Source organism: Cervus elaphus, chromosome X (assembly GCF_910594005.1).
Source record: "Cervus elaphus chromosome X, mCerEla1.1, whole genome shotgun sequence".
Lineage (NCBI taxonomy): Eukaryota > Metazoa > Chordata > Mammalia > Artiodactyla > Cervidae > Cervus > Cervus elaphus.
This window is the reverse complement of record NC_057848.1, coordinates 165,219,227-165,235,383: the sequence shown is the minus strand read 5'-3', so window position 1 is coordinate 165,235,383 and position 16,157 is coordinate 165,219,227. Positions and strand designations below refer to the sequence as shown.

At 42.9% G+C, this 16,157-nt stretch overlaps 1 protein-coding gene across 6 annotated transcripts in view; it reads right to left on the bottom strand.

The window, feature by feature from the left end:
* The window catches only part of MID1 (midline 1), a 395,471-nt gene that overhangs the window by 176,192 nt on the left and 203,122 nt on the right, over window positions 1-16,157 (bottom strand). The window contains exon 1 of one of the 6 annotated variants that reach the window (XM_043895867.1): window positions 9,064-9,731. The exons of the other annotated variants lie outside the window; for them this stretch is intronic. The gene's annotated coding sequence lies outside the window, so the exon portion shown is untranslated. Of the gene's footprint in view, window positions 1-9,063; window positions 9,732-16,157 lie in introns of those variants that run through there. 6 annotated transcript variants of the gene reach the window in all.

The window sequence follows — 16,157 nt, the reverse complement described above, 5'->3', positions numbered from 1 at the left end:
GCCGCCATATGCATGGGATAAAGTGGAAGGCTTCAGAGTCCTTCCAGAAATAGGCTCTCAGTTGCTGAGTGACCTTGGACATGCCACTCACCTAGCAAAATAAACCCACTGCACATGGACCAAACGCTAAAATTTCAGCAGGCTTGGCTCAATGAGAGCAAGCAGCAGATTCCGTCTTTGTTTTTAGGCTTTGAGCTGTTGGAGGACGTGTCCCCTTTCTTAATCACTTCTGTAGCCCCATCATGGAGTACATAAGACAAGCTACCTGCCACACTCTGAGTTGTGGCCTCACCCAGAACACAACCGAGAGGACTAGATGGTTAAGCAATGGCAAACTATTTTCATTTTTCTCTGATGGCAGTCTATTCAGTTCATGCTGTTCCCCCAACCTTTCTAATGCCCTTTCTTTCTCATACTCTGTTGATCTTAAAGAGCATTTTTCACTTTCTTTCCTGTCAAAATTCATCCAGGATGCACCTGAAAAATATTGATTATTTTTAAAGTTTTATTTTTTATTGAAGTATAGTTGATTTACAATGTTGTCTTAGTATCAGCCGTACAGCCAAATGAATCATACACACACACACACGTATCACTATTTTTTTTTGAGGTAATGCTCAAAATCCTTCAAGCTAGGCTTCAGTGGTGCATGAACCAAGAACTTCCAGATGTACAAGCTGGATTTAGAAAAGGCAGAGGAACCAGAAATCAAATTGCTAACATCCGTTGGATCATAGAAAAAGCAAGGGAATTCCAGAAAAACATCTACATCTGCTGCACTGACTAAAGCCTTTGACTGTGTAGATCACAAATTGTGGAAAGTTCTTCAAGAGATGGGAATACCAGACCACCTTACTGGCCTCCTGAGAAATCTGTATGCAGGTCAAGAAGCAACAGTTAGAACAGGATGTGGAACAACGGACTGGGACTGGAACAAAACTGGGAAAGGAGTATGTCAAGGCTGTATACTGTCACCCTGCTTATTTAACTTATATGCAGAGTATATCATGTGAAATGCCAGGCTGGATAAAGCACAAGCTAGAATCAAGGTTGCTGGGAGAAATATCAATAACCTCAGATATGCAGATGACACCACTCTAATAGCAGAAAGCAAAGAGGAACTAAAGAGCTTCTTGATGCAAGTGAGAGAGGACAGTAAAAAAGCTGGTTTAACACTTAACATTTAAAAAACTAAGATCATGGCATCTGGTCCCATCACTTCATGGCAAATAGATGGGGAAACAGTGGAAACAGTGACAAATTTTATTTTCTTGAGCTCCAAAATCACTGCAGATGGTGACTGCAGCTATGAAATTAAAAGACACTTGCTCCCAGGAAGAAAAGCTATAATGAACCTAGAAAGCGTATTAAAAAGCAGAGACATCATTTTGCCAACAAAGGTCCATATAGTTCAAGCTATGGTTTTCCCAGTAGTCATGTATGGATGTAAGAGTTGGCCCATAGAAGGCTGAGTTCCAGAAAATTGATACTTTCGAATTGTGGTGCTGGAGAAGATTCTTGAATATCCCTTGGACTTCAAGGAGATCAAACCAGTCAATCCTAAAGGAAATCAACCCTGAATGTTCATTGAAGGGACTCAGCTGAAACTGAAGCTCCACTACTTTGCCTACCTGATGCAAAGAGCTGACTCACTGGAAAAGATTCTGATGCTGGGAAGGACTGAAGGCAGGAGGAGAAGGGGACGACAGAAGAGGAGATGGTTGGGTGGCATCACCGACTCAATGGACCTGAGTTTGAGCAAACTCCAGGAGACGGTGAAAGACAGGGAAGCCTGGTGTGCTGCAGTCTATGAGGTCGCAAAGAGTCAGACATGCCTCAGTGACTAAACAACTATTTTTTTCAGATTCTTTTCCCTTATAGGTTATCTCAAAATATTGAGTATAGTTCCCTGTGTTATACAGTAGGGCCTTGCTGATTATCTATTTTATATATAGTCGTGTGTATATATTCATTCCAAACTCCTAATTCATCCCCTCCTTTTCTCTTTTGTAACTAACTGTAATTTTGCTTTCTATGTCTGTGGGCCTATTTTAGCTTTGTATATAATTTTAAGATTCCACAATGTAAGCAATATCATGATGTTTCTTTCTCTGTCTGGCTGACTTCACTTAATAGGACAATCCCTAGGTTCATCCATGTTGCTGCAAATGGCAAAAAATATTTATGGATTCTTATTGTGTGTCAGGCACTGTGCTTGGACTTGAGCTTTCAAGGTAATGAACAACTTACTGACCAGAGATGTATGAATACATCTATTGTTACCCAAACATTATTGACTTGAGATGTTTCAACATTCACTTACTAAACAAATCACCAGCCGCAGGCATTAGCTCCTGCAAAAAATCTCCTGGTCAATAATGTGTTAAGAGGTATTTTAACTCATGCTCTTGACTAACTCAGTCCCAAGATAGGCAGACAAAGGAATAACTGGAAATAAATATACCATTTCCAACACTTGTGTGGATAAGAGGAAGTTGCAGCTATATCCTTTCCATTTACTCTGATCCAAGTAGACAGTGCTCAGCGTACAAAGCTGTACTTACAAACAACAAACCCAGAAATGACATCACTCCCCTTACTTGGCCCCCTAGGTGTCACTCACAAAGACCCCAGGGAGTCCAGAAACTCAGGCAGGATGCTGGGAAAAGAACTAGTGAAGAGGTCTGACCCCTGGGCACACACACCAGCAAGTCCTGTCCGCCCAAGGTATGACCCTGCCCACAAACATTGTCCCTGAAAGGGCATTTGTGATTTCTGCAGCTCCAGGCTCTAGCACCTGCTATGTCCCCAATTAAAGATTCATCCAGAAAAAAAAAAAAAGATTCATCCTGGGGGTTAAAAGGCAAAGAGTCATGAGTTTTAGCACATTCACATCGCTTTTCTCCCAACATCTGGTCAAGACCATTGTCTAGAGGAAACAAGAATGTGGTTTGGAGGGGAGGGAGGGGAGGGAGGGAAGATGAAGCAATGATGGAAGCTCGGTTGATTGGGTATTAGGATATGTCTGGGAGAGATATCCCAGTGCAACCCAGAGGATACCAGAAACATGGAAAAAGGTGAAAACTAGTGCAAACTTTTCCTACCTCAGGTATTTTAAGATTGGCCTATTAGCGAAAGTATACAACCCCTTCTCTATGTTCCATCCTATGCAACGTGGAGGTGTGCCCGCAAAATGCAGAACTCCATCTGTCATTAGTCAGACTGGTTATTTCTTAAAATAGTGTTTTAGTCCCAATTAGGCACGATTTCTCACTGGAAAGTGTTCTGGATTTCAAACAACGAACTCTGAGAATATCTCGCCTTCCTAGATTTGGAGGACCACCACCTATGAGTTATTTTTCCCTATTGAGAAAAATGAATTAAATGACTGTTTGCTAATTAGCATACATTTATTTAAACTAGGAATTCATACATTCCCACAAATGGATACATGGGTAAAAATTAAATCTCACAATTACAAATCCTTTCTCAAGCTTTCTCAGTTCAGTAAAGTTTTGGCCACCATCAATTTATTAAGTGGATTCTTAATCATATAAATATAGTTATTAATGAGCAGGCATTTTACCCATGCATAACTTACACTGTGCTATTGGTATAATAAAGTAGACATAAAATTAAAAGCTCTTTGAGTGCAGGGACTGTATCAAAATCATGTTTGCAACCCAAAAGTGGCCTGGCATATAATAATCATTTATTGTTGTTGTCGTTGTTGTTAGTCACTAAGTTGTGTTTGACTGTTTCTTGACCCCATGGACTATAGCCCACTGGGCTCCTGCGTCCATTGGATTTTCTGGGCAAGAATACTGGAGTGGTTGGCCATGCCCTCCTCCAGGGGATCTTTCCGACCCAGGGATGGGACCCAAGTCTCCTGCATTGGCAGGTGGATTCTTTACCGCTGAGTCTCCAGGGAATCATTTAGGGTAGTTTTACTGAATGAACTAAATGAATATACTAATTCTGTAAGTACTCAGTAAATGTCCTTGAATAATATAAGAAATGAAGGAGAATCTGTATATTGTTTCTCCTTTTTGTACTATTTTGTCATAGATAGTGGAGAAGGAAATGGCAACCCACTCCAGGATTCTTGTCTGGGAAATCTCATGGACAGAGGAGTCTGGTGGGCTACAGTCCATGGGGTTGCAAAAGAGTCAAACACAACTTAGCAATTAAACAACAAAATCATAAATATTTGACTATATATGAAAATCTACTGCTAATGACCAGCACCTCTTCCTTTTTGTTGTTTTTGTTGCTCTTTTTCCCGAGAACTTCTCTTTTATAGCACAAAGCACATAAGTTATTAAAGTTTTGTGGTTTTTCTTTGTTTTACAGTCAGGTCCTCCCTTAGCATTATTTTTTTCCAGTGCCTCAAATTTTCTGACCTCTTTAACATCACATGATCTTCTGTAGGCATTAACTTTCCTGCTCATGTCAATGAAATATCTTTCCCTGGAGGGAAAAAAGTTCATGTGGATCCAGAAGAGTCCCTAATGTTTTGTCCTTCCATTTAAAGAAATTTCTATGCCGCTTCATAAAACGAGGCAAACAATCTTCTACAACAAAACCTCGGAGATGGGTTTCATGTGAAATAAAAGGAGTTGATAATGAGCCAAAAAGCATCGTGTTGATAAACTGTCCCGTATCTTAATGGAGATTAGCTTCCTATTTGACCTGGCTTTTGGAGCCCTTTCTTTAATCACGGTGTATTTGATATTCTCTTCCTTGAATGAACTCAGTTTCATCTATGGCTTTGGTCATAAGATTAAAGAATCACTAACTAACTGTTCCAAAAAAGCTGAGCAATTCTCTCTGACTGATCCCAGTTCCCAGTAGCGGCGTCCAGCACTTGGCCTTCCACCATAGACACTTCAAGCCTGACATCTGCAGGTGGATAACTGAAATGCACACCGCCCAAACAGCTTTGGGTATTTCTTTTTAAAATTCCACCAAGCTCTGAAAATTCATACTATGTAAAACAGGAAAACTGATATTAATACTTTGGACTTCCCTTTCATTTTATTAGTAGCTTTTTGAAAATAGCAACCACTTGATTAAAAAAGTATTTAAATTACATCGGCAACATACACTGGTTGCAGTTAGCCAGTCATTCTTTTTGCCTATTGAGAAAAATCTAAATGGTTTGGATGAACTGTGATCCCTAAATCACGAAGGTTAAAAAAAAAAATGCCCTGATCGGTCCCACCTTTTTCTAATCAAACAAATTACTCTTTGTCCAGTGACCAAATCCCCCTCTTTCACCAATGCACAGCCCAGGTTGCCATGGCTACCTTGGATGTCTATTTACCACACAAGGGATCAAAGCCAGGAGACATCCACATACACACTTAGCCTTAAAACTTGCTGGAATGTCTGAGGATAACATGCAAGTACCAATTAAAGGATTTGCTCACAGCCTATGCGGTCCCTAGTCAAGCTAACTACAAGCACAGGTCCTAACGAATGGCAAGGAAAAGCCAACTAGAAAAAACTATTTCAACACAACCAATAAAGATCTTTAATCTGACAACAAGCCACAATTATAAAATTCCCTGCCAAGGAGAGATAGTAGGGAATAAATGAAGATTCTAAGGTGTGTTGAAGATACTGGACCTCCAAATCATGTGCAATAACTTAAAAACCCTACCGTATCTGGTGAAAGGACCATGTCTCAGATACAGACTTTAAATTCTGGTTAGTTTCAGTATCTGTCTAGGTGATGTCATAAAAACTGCCTGATCTCAATGTTGGGACAAATGAGAACAGAAATGCCTTTTACACTTTTATCGACTTGACTTTCAAATGAAGGAAACCATGAAACACACTTGGGACAATATATGCTGGTTATAGAATAAGAAAAGGGAAGCTGTAAGAGAGTTGCCTTTAATCCCTCCACTCACTGGCCATTCTGAGCTGAGCCTGTGCAAGCTGTCTGTCTTTCCAGCTGGGTAGCATTCATTTCAGGCTTGTACCTACTTTGCCCTGTATCTCTCTACTTCACCTTTCTCTGCCTTCACCTCACCATTTTTTTCAATGAGGATCAAATTGCCATCTCATTCTCTCCTGGGGATATGGCAGAGAATAAATAGATCGTGTTTATAAAGGACTCTCTAATCCTCAAAGGAAAGACTAATACAAAGACATTCATTATTAAACCAGATGTCCTTGGGCATTTTAATTCGAATCTGAAGAATGCAAAACTGATCAAACTGAGTCACAACTTCCTTGTAATAGCACTATCCCAGCCATGCAAGAATTTAGCAGCTGCTTAAAGCGCTGGTTAATACCTCATTCTTTCCCTTCATGCTACAGGCAACTGCAATGATTTCAGTCCATGAGAAATAGAGTGAGCACCCACTTTCCTTGGAGTGTTTCCTAAAACCATCACGTATTAAAAACCCAAAATACATCTGGTAGGCAATGTTGTCTGAAGAACCTGATTTTTCCCCCTAGCTTGAGAGACAATTATTTGGTCTTCTCATCTGCAGGGACAATGGGTGGTGTGCCATTTGAGGAGGGCATCTGCAGTTGTGGGAATGCCACAGGCAAACCTGTTGTTTTTGGCTGGGCTGCTTGAACAGGTGGCCGTGCCTTTCTTTTTGCCTGGGAACACAGCAAATTCCTGCTCAAGGAAGTTTCAGAAGTTTCCCATTTATGATCAGTGGGCAGAGAAAGGTTGGCACATGCTTTAAAAATGACTTCCTGATAGAGGCAAATCAGGTTCACCCTTTCCTTTTGGCCCAACTCAGCGTGACCTTAGGAATCCTCAAAGAACACTATCCCTCTGCACCGGTTCTTTTTCCTCCCACCTGGCAGAAGGCAAAAGCCCTCTGAATCTCATGGCCAGTCAGGCAGCTTTCTAATTCTGCTGGCCATTTCTGGCTACCCGCTGTGGCTAGTCAGGGGCGGGGGTCTCTTGGCTGCCACGCTATTGTTCAGAGTCTGTGCAGCCCTAGGGATGGATCACTCCTTGGGGGAAGAGATTGGATTTCATTGCTGAGCTGGTGACACATGGATCTCTTTGATAGTTAACCCTGCAAGCCCAACTGGAGCTGTTGGGCTGAGATGACAAATTCACGGGTGGGTGCGAGTCACCCCACCTGGACACAAGTTTCCCCTGAAGAGAAACTCAAATCAAGTTGGGCTTAATCCAAGCCAGTAACTCCACCATCTCACTCCCCTCCACATTCCTGTTGCAGAACAACGTGTCACATTTCCAAGTCGCTGGAACTGCCTAGATTCTTCCGAAGAGCCCTGACTCCATCCCCCACTTCTCTCCCTGTCTGTCATCCCACCCCTAGTCCACCCTCTTTTCAAGTACCAAACAGGCCAAAAAATTACTGGACATACAGTTATGGGATGAAAAGCTGCCCATTCATTAAATGACTGAGTTACTCCATGTGTACCCTTAAAACTTCACAACTGGGCTGAAGTCCAATTTATGCGAATGCCACAAGGAGCAAGGCATGGGAAAACCTGTGCCAAGCTTCGGACAGCATGCCTCTGGCATCCACAGGGAGTGCCTCCATTCCAGAGGAATTGTGTGGGAACAGGGATTCTGAAAAGTAAGCTCAGATACCAAGAGGACAGGTGGCTCTGCAACGGATCAAATGACTTCTTTGTTCCAGCCCAGGACCTTTGTCAAAAATGTTTTGCGTTCCTTTTTCCTTTGCTTAAATCCTTTCCATTTACGCTTCTTGCTTCTTTCCCTCATCCCATCGGGACTGCTCAACAGAAACAGAAGGGGGGTCAAGCCGTGAGTTTGCAGAACTTGAAACTGATCAACGGCCCCAGTCTCCAGCAAGAGGAAGAGCAATTCACTGGAAACACACAAGTGCTTGCTAGTGTAAGCCTGCTTTTCTGCACTCACTGCCACTTGCCAAGCAAGCACACTTGCTTAGTGAGCAGGCAAAGAGGCAAGAAGGCAGAGGGTCTTTTCAAAACCTGACCCTCTGCTTCACTGTCCCAGACTACAGGAAAGGGAAAGTTCTAACCCCCTCACTCCAGCCCCGAAACAGAAAGTTTGCTCCTTATGCAACTCAACTTACCCCAAAGCGTGCAGGGTGGTGAGTGCCCAACCCACTTAGAAGAAAAAAGTGCAGAGTTTTCCTGGTGGTAACATGGATGCTAACTTTTCCCACCCACGTTTACTTAGAGCTGGCAAAGTCAATATCACCCCTCTTGGAGTTCTCTGCCCTTGCCAGCCTACTAGCATGTTTTTCCAGTTTCTCTGCCCCTTAAATGAGTACAGATCTTGATATTGAAATACTGACATAAGACTCTTTTATAACTTTGGTTGAGTTATAAATCACACCCTTTTCTTGGCTTTGTACATTCACTTTTTGCTTTTCTTACAAGCAGAGCTATAAACCTCGACTTAGGCTGATAAGAAATTTTATCATCATGCCCCGCAGCCACGGAAGAAGCTGCTGGTTTAGAATTCTTTTCAAAGACTCATGGAAGTAATCTCCAAGCCCTTTCTCAGCTCACTACTCTCAGGGCTGTCCTCTCCTGTCCAGAAGCAATAATAGTTTCACAACTGCTAGAACAGAAAAACACAATTTTCCTGGAAGGACTGTCTGTGCTCATTTCGGGCTGGTGCCACCTTCTCAGCCATAAACACAGTAAGCGCTCAGGATGGGGAGCCAAAACGAGATAAGAGGCCCGCTTCAATTCTTTTTCAGGATATTCCGTTGTCTTTATTCTCACCCAAAGCACAGAAAAGAGGCTCAGAGCTTCAGATAGATCCCGAACAATACCTTCCAGCCACCGCAAACTGGAAGTGATCTACATGTTCTACGAACCGCGTTTAAGCCTTTTACAATGACTGCCTGACGTCGCCAATCCCCATTAAAGGCAGAAGTGGGGGGAACCGCAGGAGATCTGCTTCATGGGTTACTTTAGGAAAAGGCAGTCCCGTTCTTCCGCCAAATGGATCCATTCGGCCAGGCATCTGCTCATCCGGCCAGCCCTCCGGAGTCACATCCCAGGGGTCCCACGTTGCGCCCTCCCTCTCCACCCGCCCCTGCAGCCCCCTGAGCTCACCTGCCTCATGTTTAGAGTTCCATCACCCATCCAGCAGGGAGCGAGCCGCCTGGAAGCCCACGCCGCGGTCTTCCGAGGGGAAACACCAAAGCCAGCAGAAGCCCGCAAGACAAAAGCAACTCAGCGAGTTCCCCAGGCAGCTGAGAACACGTTTTCTTCCCCTTTTTTCTTTGATCTGTTGCTACACGCACTCTGCCCAAGACAACGTCAAGTTTCTCAAGCTTCGCTTCCCAGCCTATGAAAAGTCGGGTGCAGGGAAGCGGGGACCGCCTGGCTCTTATTTCAAATCGGGTCTCAGAGACGTCGTAGGTGGCTGGCGGGGGCCCCGGAGGAGCTTCGCCAATCAGGAGAAGGGGGTGGGCCCTGGGAGCCGGAGGGGCTGCCTCCGCGAGGATTAGAGAGCTTTCAGGATTTCAATGACTGGAAGCAGCTGGAAACAGCCTCCCCAGCTCCCGGAGTAAAAGATGCGTTCTATTCTTATCTCACAGCTCCGGCTCGCCTCAAAGCTTAACTAGCTTAAGGCCTGGCCTTTTAAGAGCTCCCTAAAAGCACGCAAGCATTTGAGAGGGACAAAACGACTGCAAGCAGAAAAGTGCCACACGCAGGACCCAGGCGGATTTCGAAAAGGGTATCTCGCACCGAACACTGGGGAGGGAACCTAATTGTTACTCAGAACACCTGAACCGAAATCAGCACTCGGGGTTGGGGGGAGGATGTCATCCACCTCGCTTCCATATAGATGAACTGTGCATCTGTCTAAGAGACGGGTCTTAATGGGAACGAGTATGCAAGTCTGCTGAAACACGGCAAATGAACGAGAATCTTTACCCAATAAGGGCCCAAGGCACAATTTTAAATAAAACTGTTATTAGAAAAATAGGCACTGAGGTTTGGTTAAGAAGAAAAAAAAATTTAAAGACGTGTGTCTACCTTTCCCTCAAGTTCACCTTACCTACAAGGTTGATCTGGTGAACTTATTCAAAGAGACAAGCTGGACAGAATCTCAATAAGAGAGCTGGCTTCTTACACACTTAAACCCTGAAGTTTTAAGTTTGTAATTTAAACTTAAATTCTTTGAAAAAGAATGTCCAAAGTTTGCTTTCTGTATTTTCTGTAAACAGGAACGCGTTTCACTTCTTAAGCAATATGGTCTCAAGGTCACTCTGTCTTTTGGATGGCCAAAAAAAAAAACAGCACACGCTGAGCAAAGCTTTTTCCCAAAGAAGTGGCAAAAATTTTGTGAGAATAATTCAATAAAGAAAAAAAATTGGTATCAGAGGGAAGAAAAAAAAAAAAACCTTAGCAAATCAATGAATGAGCAGCTTCCAGTGTATCATCTGTATGGATTCAGTAGTTGTCAGCTCTGTCCAGTTCCAAGAAAACGTGGTGGCCCCATATCTGGACATGGAGGTCCATAACCCCATTCCAGCCCCCCATCTTAGCAAGGTAAGGAACCACCCAGTGACACAACTAGACTTCAGTCCTCTTCATGTATTTACTACAGAGCCCTTGATTATGACTTAGACCAGGGTTTCTGAGCCTCAACCCTATTGACATTTGGGGTCAGATCATTCTCCTTTGGGGGGCACTGTGCTGTGCCCTGGGGGATGTCAAGCAGTGTCTCTGGCCTCAGACTACCAGATACAAGGAACCCTTCCACAGTCATGACAATCAGCAATGTCTCCAGGCAACACCAAGGGAGAAATCATGCCCAGTGGAGAATCACGGATGGACTGGCTTTGAAATACTCGTTTTCAAAAACAAAACAAAACAAAACAAAAATACTGGTTCTCCAACTTAACTGTCCAAGGAAACTTCTGGGGACATTGTGAAAAATGCCAGTCCCTGGGACTGTGAGTCCAAGGGAATCTAATCAATAGGTTTGAGGAGGAGCCTGGGAATCTGCATTTTATCCCAGTGCAGAGGACTCTGATTCACTTCAAAAAACTACTGTACCTGTTCCTGCCCTAGGTGTACCCTGAGCCCCAGGACACAGGAAAGTACCCAGGGCCGCTGCTGTTAAATATCACCAGAGTGAAGTCCCAAGGCGTATCTATTTATCACCTTCAACAGAAGCTTCTCACGACTGCATTTGCCTTCTGCTGTCATCACCTCTGAGGAAAATATGAGCTGGGATTTCCTCTCACAGGCTCTGTGCCCTGTCAAAGTTTCATCCATCTTTCCTCTCCTTTGGCCCATTCCTACTGCATCCTACAAGGTCAGAATGTCACCACTATTTTGTGGCTTCCCCAAATGTCCCAACACAAAGTAATCCCTTCTCTTCACTCTGTAGTTTATAGACACTCAGTGGTGTGCTGGTAAATGTTTAACAAGCAGCTCTTAAAAAAAAAAAAAGCAGCCAAGATTTGTCGTCATTGTTGTTGTTTACTCGCTGAGTTGTGTGCTCTTTGCGACCCCATGGACTGTAGCCAACCAGGCTCCTCTGTCCATGGGATACTCCAGGCAAGAATATTGGAGTGGGTTGCCATTTCCTTCTCTAGGGATCTTCCCGACCCAGGGATCGAACCCACGTCTCCTGCCTTGCAGGCATATTCTTTACCATCTGAGCCACCAGGGAACAGGCTTACACCCAGATTTTTTTTTTCTTTAAAATCCTAAAGTAAGTCATGGTGCACATATGTCTGATCTAAAATTTAGCTTTGAAAGGAGATAGCCTATATGTTCACAAATTAGAATTTATAATTATGTTGTATTTTTACTCTGTGGGACAGCACCATTTTCCACCTTGTCTGAATCCTTTGCCAATTTTTGTAGTGTAAATGTTCCCTCCTTTTTCAAAGTAAGGACCCTAAACACAGAGGTTGGAGGCGATACACTGAGCCAGGAGACGGTAAGCACCAGCTTGAGCAAACCATGCTACATCTCTGCTGTTTCACTTCCATGTGGCACTGTAATCATATCTTCATCTGTCTGTCTCTTCTACCAAACTAGAAAACTCTCAAGAGCAAGAATGATGTCCTATTCATCTTTGTAACCCCAGACACTTTCACTGTACCCACGCACCAACAGCACAGGAGGAAGTCAACCAATGTGTGTGGAAAGGGAATGAAATGCTTTCCTGAGCTATGGACATCAATGGGACTGCAGCCCTGCCACATTACTAAAGGGAAAAGAATCTCTTGGCAAATTAAACTATTACAGTTACTTTTCTTTTACTGTAATTCAAAATCTGTCCTGCACTTACAAAAACAATAAGCATAATACCATCTTTTTAATTTATTTTTTGGTCATACCAGGTGGCTTGCAGGACCTTGTTCCCTCTCCAAGGATTGAACTTGCAGCCATGGCAGTGAAAGCACTGAGTCCTAACCACTGGACCACGGGAAGTCCCCATAATGCCATCTTTATTCTAATACTCCCATGTCCAACCAAAGTCAGAGTGCAAGAGAAGAGATGAGCCTCCTAAAACAGAAGCTTAGCTTCATGGACATATTTGTGAGACAGCCTATTTTCTATATTGTTATATGAAGCCATCACACACTTCTGCATCTACATAAAAAACATCAGCTCTAGATGACAAGGTCTCTGGGAGAAATGTGTATGATAATCTCTGGGAGGTATATGAAAAGGCAGTTCCAACAGAGACTCAGACTCAGAGAACCGACTTAACGGACACAGCGGCAGGGGGTGAGGGGGGAAGGAATTGCAAGAATAGCATTGAAATAGATACATGAACATATGTGAAACAGACAGCTCATGAGAAGTTGCTGTGTAACACAGGAAGCTCAACCCAGTGCTCTGTGACAAGCTAGTGGGGTCGGATGGGATGAGAGAGGGGAAGGAGGTTCAAGAGGGATGGGACATATGTATACCTATGGCTGATTCATGGTGATGTATGGCAGAAACCAGGACGACACTGTAAAGCAATTAAAAACAAAAACCAAAAAAAGGGCACTTCCACCAGTAAGAGATACCATGATGGGTTGCTAGTTCTCTCTCCCATCTTCTCATTATGCAGAAGGACAGGAATGCCTACAGGGGTGTTATTAACAAACACTTCTTGTGAGTATCTACTATGAGCCAAGCATTTTGCCAGGCACTTTACAAATATGCACCATTTCATCTGCACCAAAATATAAGAACAGCCAGGATCGTTGAGGCAGTTTTTAACCAAAGGTCTGATCATGACCAATTGCTACAGCAATTAAACTTAAGTGTTTGAAGGGAGAATTACTCTGCTTTTTTAAAAAAGATTTAAAAAAAAATTTCTTTTTTATGTTTTGCCCACATGGCACAGCATGAGAGATCTTAGTTCCCCAACCAGGGATCGAGCCTGCACCCCCGGCATTAGAAGTGCAGAGTCTTAACCACTGGACCACCAGGGAAGTCCCTACTCTGCTTTGTGTTATAAAATATGCTATCTCCAGAAATCATCCCTAGAACTCTTTGGAAAAGGGAATCATGTAAATAAATGAAGTCTACTTTTTCATTTACCAATAAACAGACTTCTTCAACATTTCAAATCCAATAAACGGCACTTTAGGGGTTGTCCATTAAGTGAGCTTTAGATCCACTTATTGGAAACAGCATAAGCAAGTAAATTGAAGCAAAGAAAGAAACGTGCTTCACTAAAGGTTCGGATGTTCTGTTCTGGGTCTGTGATTAACAGCATTTGCAAACATCAGCTGAAGGGATGAGGTAGTCTTAGCAGATCTTTCTTAAGACAGCAGCCAAGGTGGTAATCCTGTGTAGTTTAGTGCACGTTTGGTCATATAAACAGACCTCTACAGCAAACGTAACATGGATTCCTGGGCCAGTGATCCTGGACAGGCCCTACTAGACATGGATGGATATTGGGGTGACACCCGAGAGGACAATTAGCAGTAATGGTGCCACCTCTTTCAGTGTTCTGTTAGGTCAAAGGATATGGGAATATGTGTATGTAAAAAATGGTTGACTATTAGTAACTTCCTCTAGTTTATTGAAATGTGTATCAGGACACATCAAAAGTCAATGAAAACCAAGCTGAAGTTGCCTAATTCAGCCACCTGGTGCAAGGGCACAGTCTTGAGGGCCTATGGAAAAACTTTATTCTCCCTCAGAAGTTCCAGAAATCCAGTTGTATACTTATGGCGGCCATGGAAAAGTTGGGGTGATTAGTGAAGGTGATTTACATGGACAGTGACACAAGTCCCTACTTAGAAAAATAAATTAAAAAAAAAGAAAAGAAAACCCCACCTATAGTTCTTCTAGGATGTCATAAAAAAGAAACAAGTTGCTACTCACTGAGTACAAGTACTCATTAAGTTAGTTTCTGTCACTTGATTAACGAGAGCAACGTGACATACCACAAGCATGGGTTACAAATACGATTTGGAATCCATTCTTGGAGTTGACCTCCCTGGTGGCTCAGATGGTAAATAATCTGCTTGCAAAGCAGGAGACTTGGGTTCAATTCCTGGGTTGGGAAGATCCCCCGGAGAAGGAAATGGCAACCCATTCCAGTATTTGTGCCTGGAGAATCCCATGGGCAGAGGAGCCTGGTGGGCTACAGTCCATGGGGTTGCAAAGAGTTGGACATGACTGAGCGACAAAGCATGTGGCCACAGAACTGGCTGATAGGTGTCAGGTAAACCAAATCACATCTTTGAGTCCAGGGTTTTTCAGGACAGTTGGGCAAATTATGGACTGAATATTCGTGTCCCTCTACAAATTCACACGTTGAAATCCTAACCTTAGAGGAGTCCTCACGCATGGGATTTGTGCCCTTATTAAAAAGATCCCAGAGAGCTCTCCTGCCCCTTCCACCATGTGAGGACACAGAAGACGGCCATCTGGAGCAGGAAGTAGGCTTCTTTGACACCAGAATCTGTCAGAATGTTGAACTTGGAACTCGTCGCCTCTAGAACTGTGAGAAATATATTTCTGTTGTTTACAAACCACCAACTCTATGGTACTTTCTTACAGCAGTTCAAATGGACTAAGGCAAATGAAAACATATATGGGAAAGTTTTTTGCAACTATTGCTTACAGCATGAATTTGGATGACAGGCTGAAAAGAAAGGGAGAAATCTGTGGATACTGAACAGAATAAGACACCACGAGGAAATTTTTAGGAGAATGTATCTTAAAGGGGCAGACTTTCAGACAGAACAGGGGTGACTAGTCACCAGTCAAGGTTTTAAATAAATTGAGCTTTTGATATTTCTTTTCTTTTTTTTTCATTTATTTTTATTAGTTGGAGGCTAATTACTTTACAATATTGTAGTGGTTTTTGCCATACACTGACATGAATCAGCCATGGATTTACATGTGTTCCCCATCCTGATCCCCCCTCCCACCTCCTTCCCCACCCCATCCCTCTGGGTCTTCTCAGTACACCAGCCCTGAGCACTTGTCTCATGCATCCAACCTGGGCTGGTGATCTGTTTCACACTTGATAATATACATCTTTCAATGCTATTCTTTCAGATCATCCCACCTTCGCCTTCTCCCACAGAGTCCCAAAGTCTGTTCTATACATCTGTGTCTCTTTTTCTATCCTGCACATAGGGTTATCGTTACCATCTTTATAAATTCCATATATATGTGTTAGTATACTGTATTGGTCTTTATCTTTCTGGCTTACTTCACTCTGTATAATGGGCTCCAGTTTCATCCATCTCATTAGAACTGATTCAAATGTATTCTTTTTAATGGCCAAGTAATATTCCATTGTGTATATGTACCACAGCTTTCTTATCCATTCGCCTGCTGATGGGCATCTAGGTTGCTTCCATGTCCTGGCTATTATAAACAGTGCTGCGATGAACATTGGGGTACACGTGTCTCTTTCAGATCTGGTTTCCTCGGTGTGTATGCCCAGGAGTGGAATTGCTGGGTCATATGGCAGTTCTATCTCCAGTTTTTTGAGGAATCTCCACACTGTTCTCCATAGTGGCTGTACTAGTTTGCATTCCCACCTGATATTTCATCACTTGAAAATTAACGAGTTAAAGCAATCCATGTTATCTTAAAATTTCAAGTATAACTTACCATTTAATAATTCTATGCTTTTAGAGGTGAACTATTTTGACACTGTTTAGTTTCTGTTAATTAAATATGACTGATCCTTCATTATCTTCCTCTTAGTG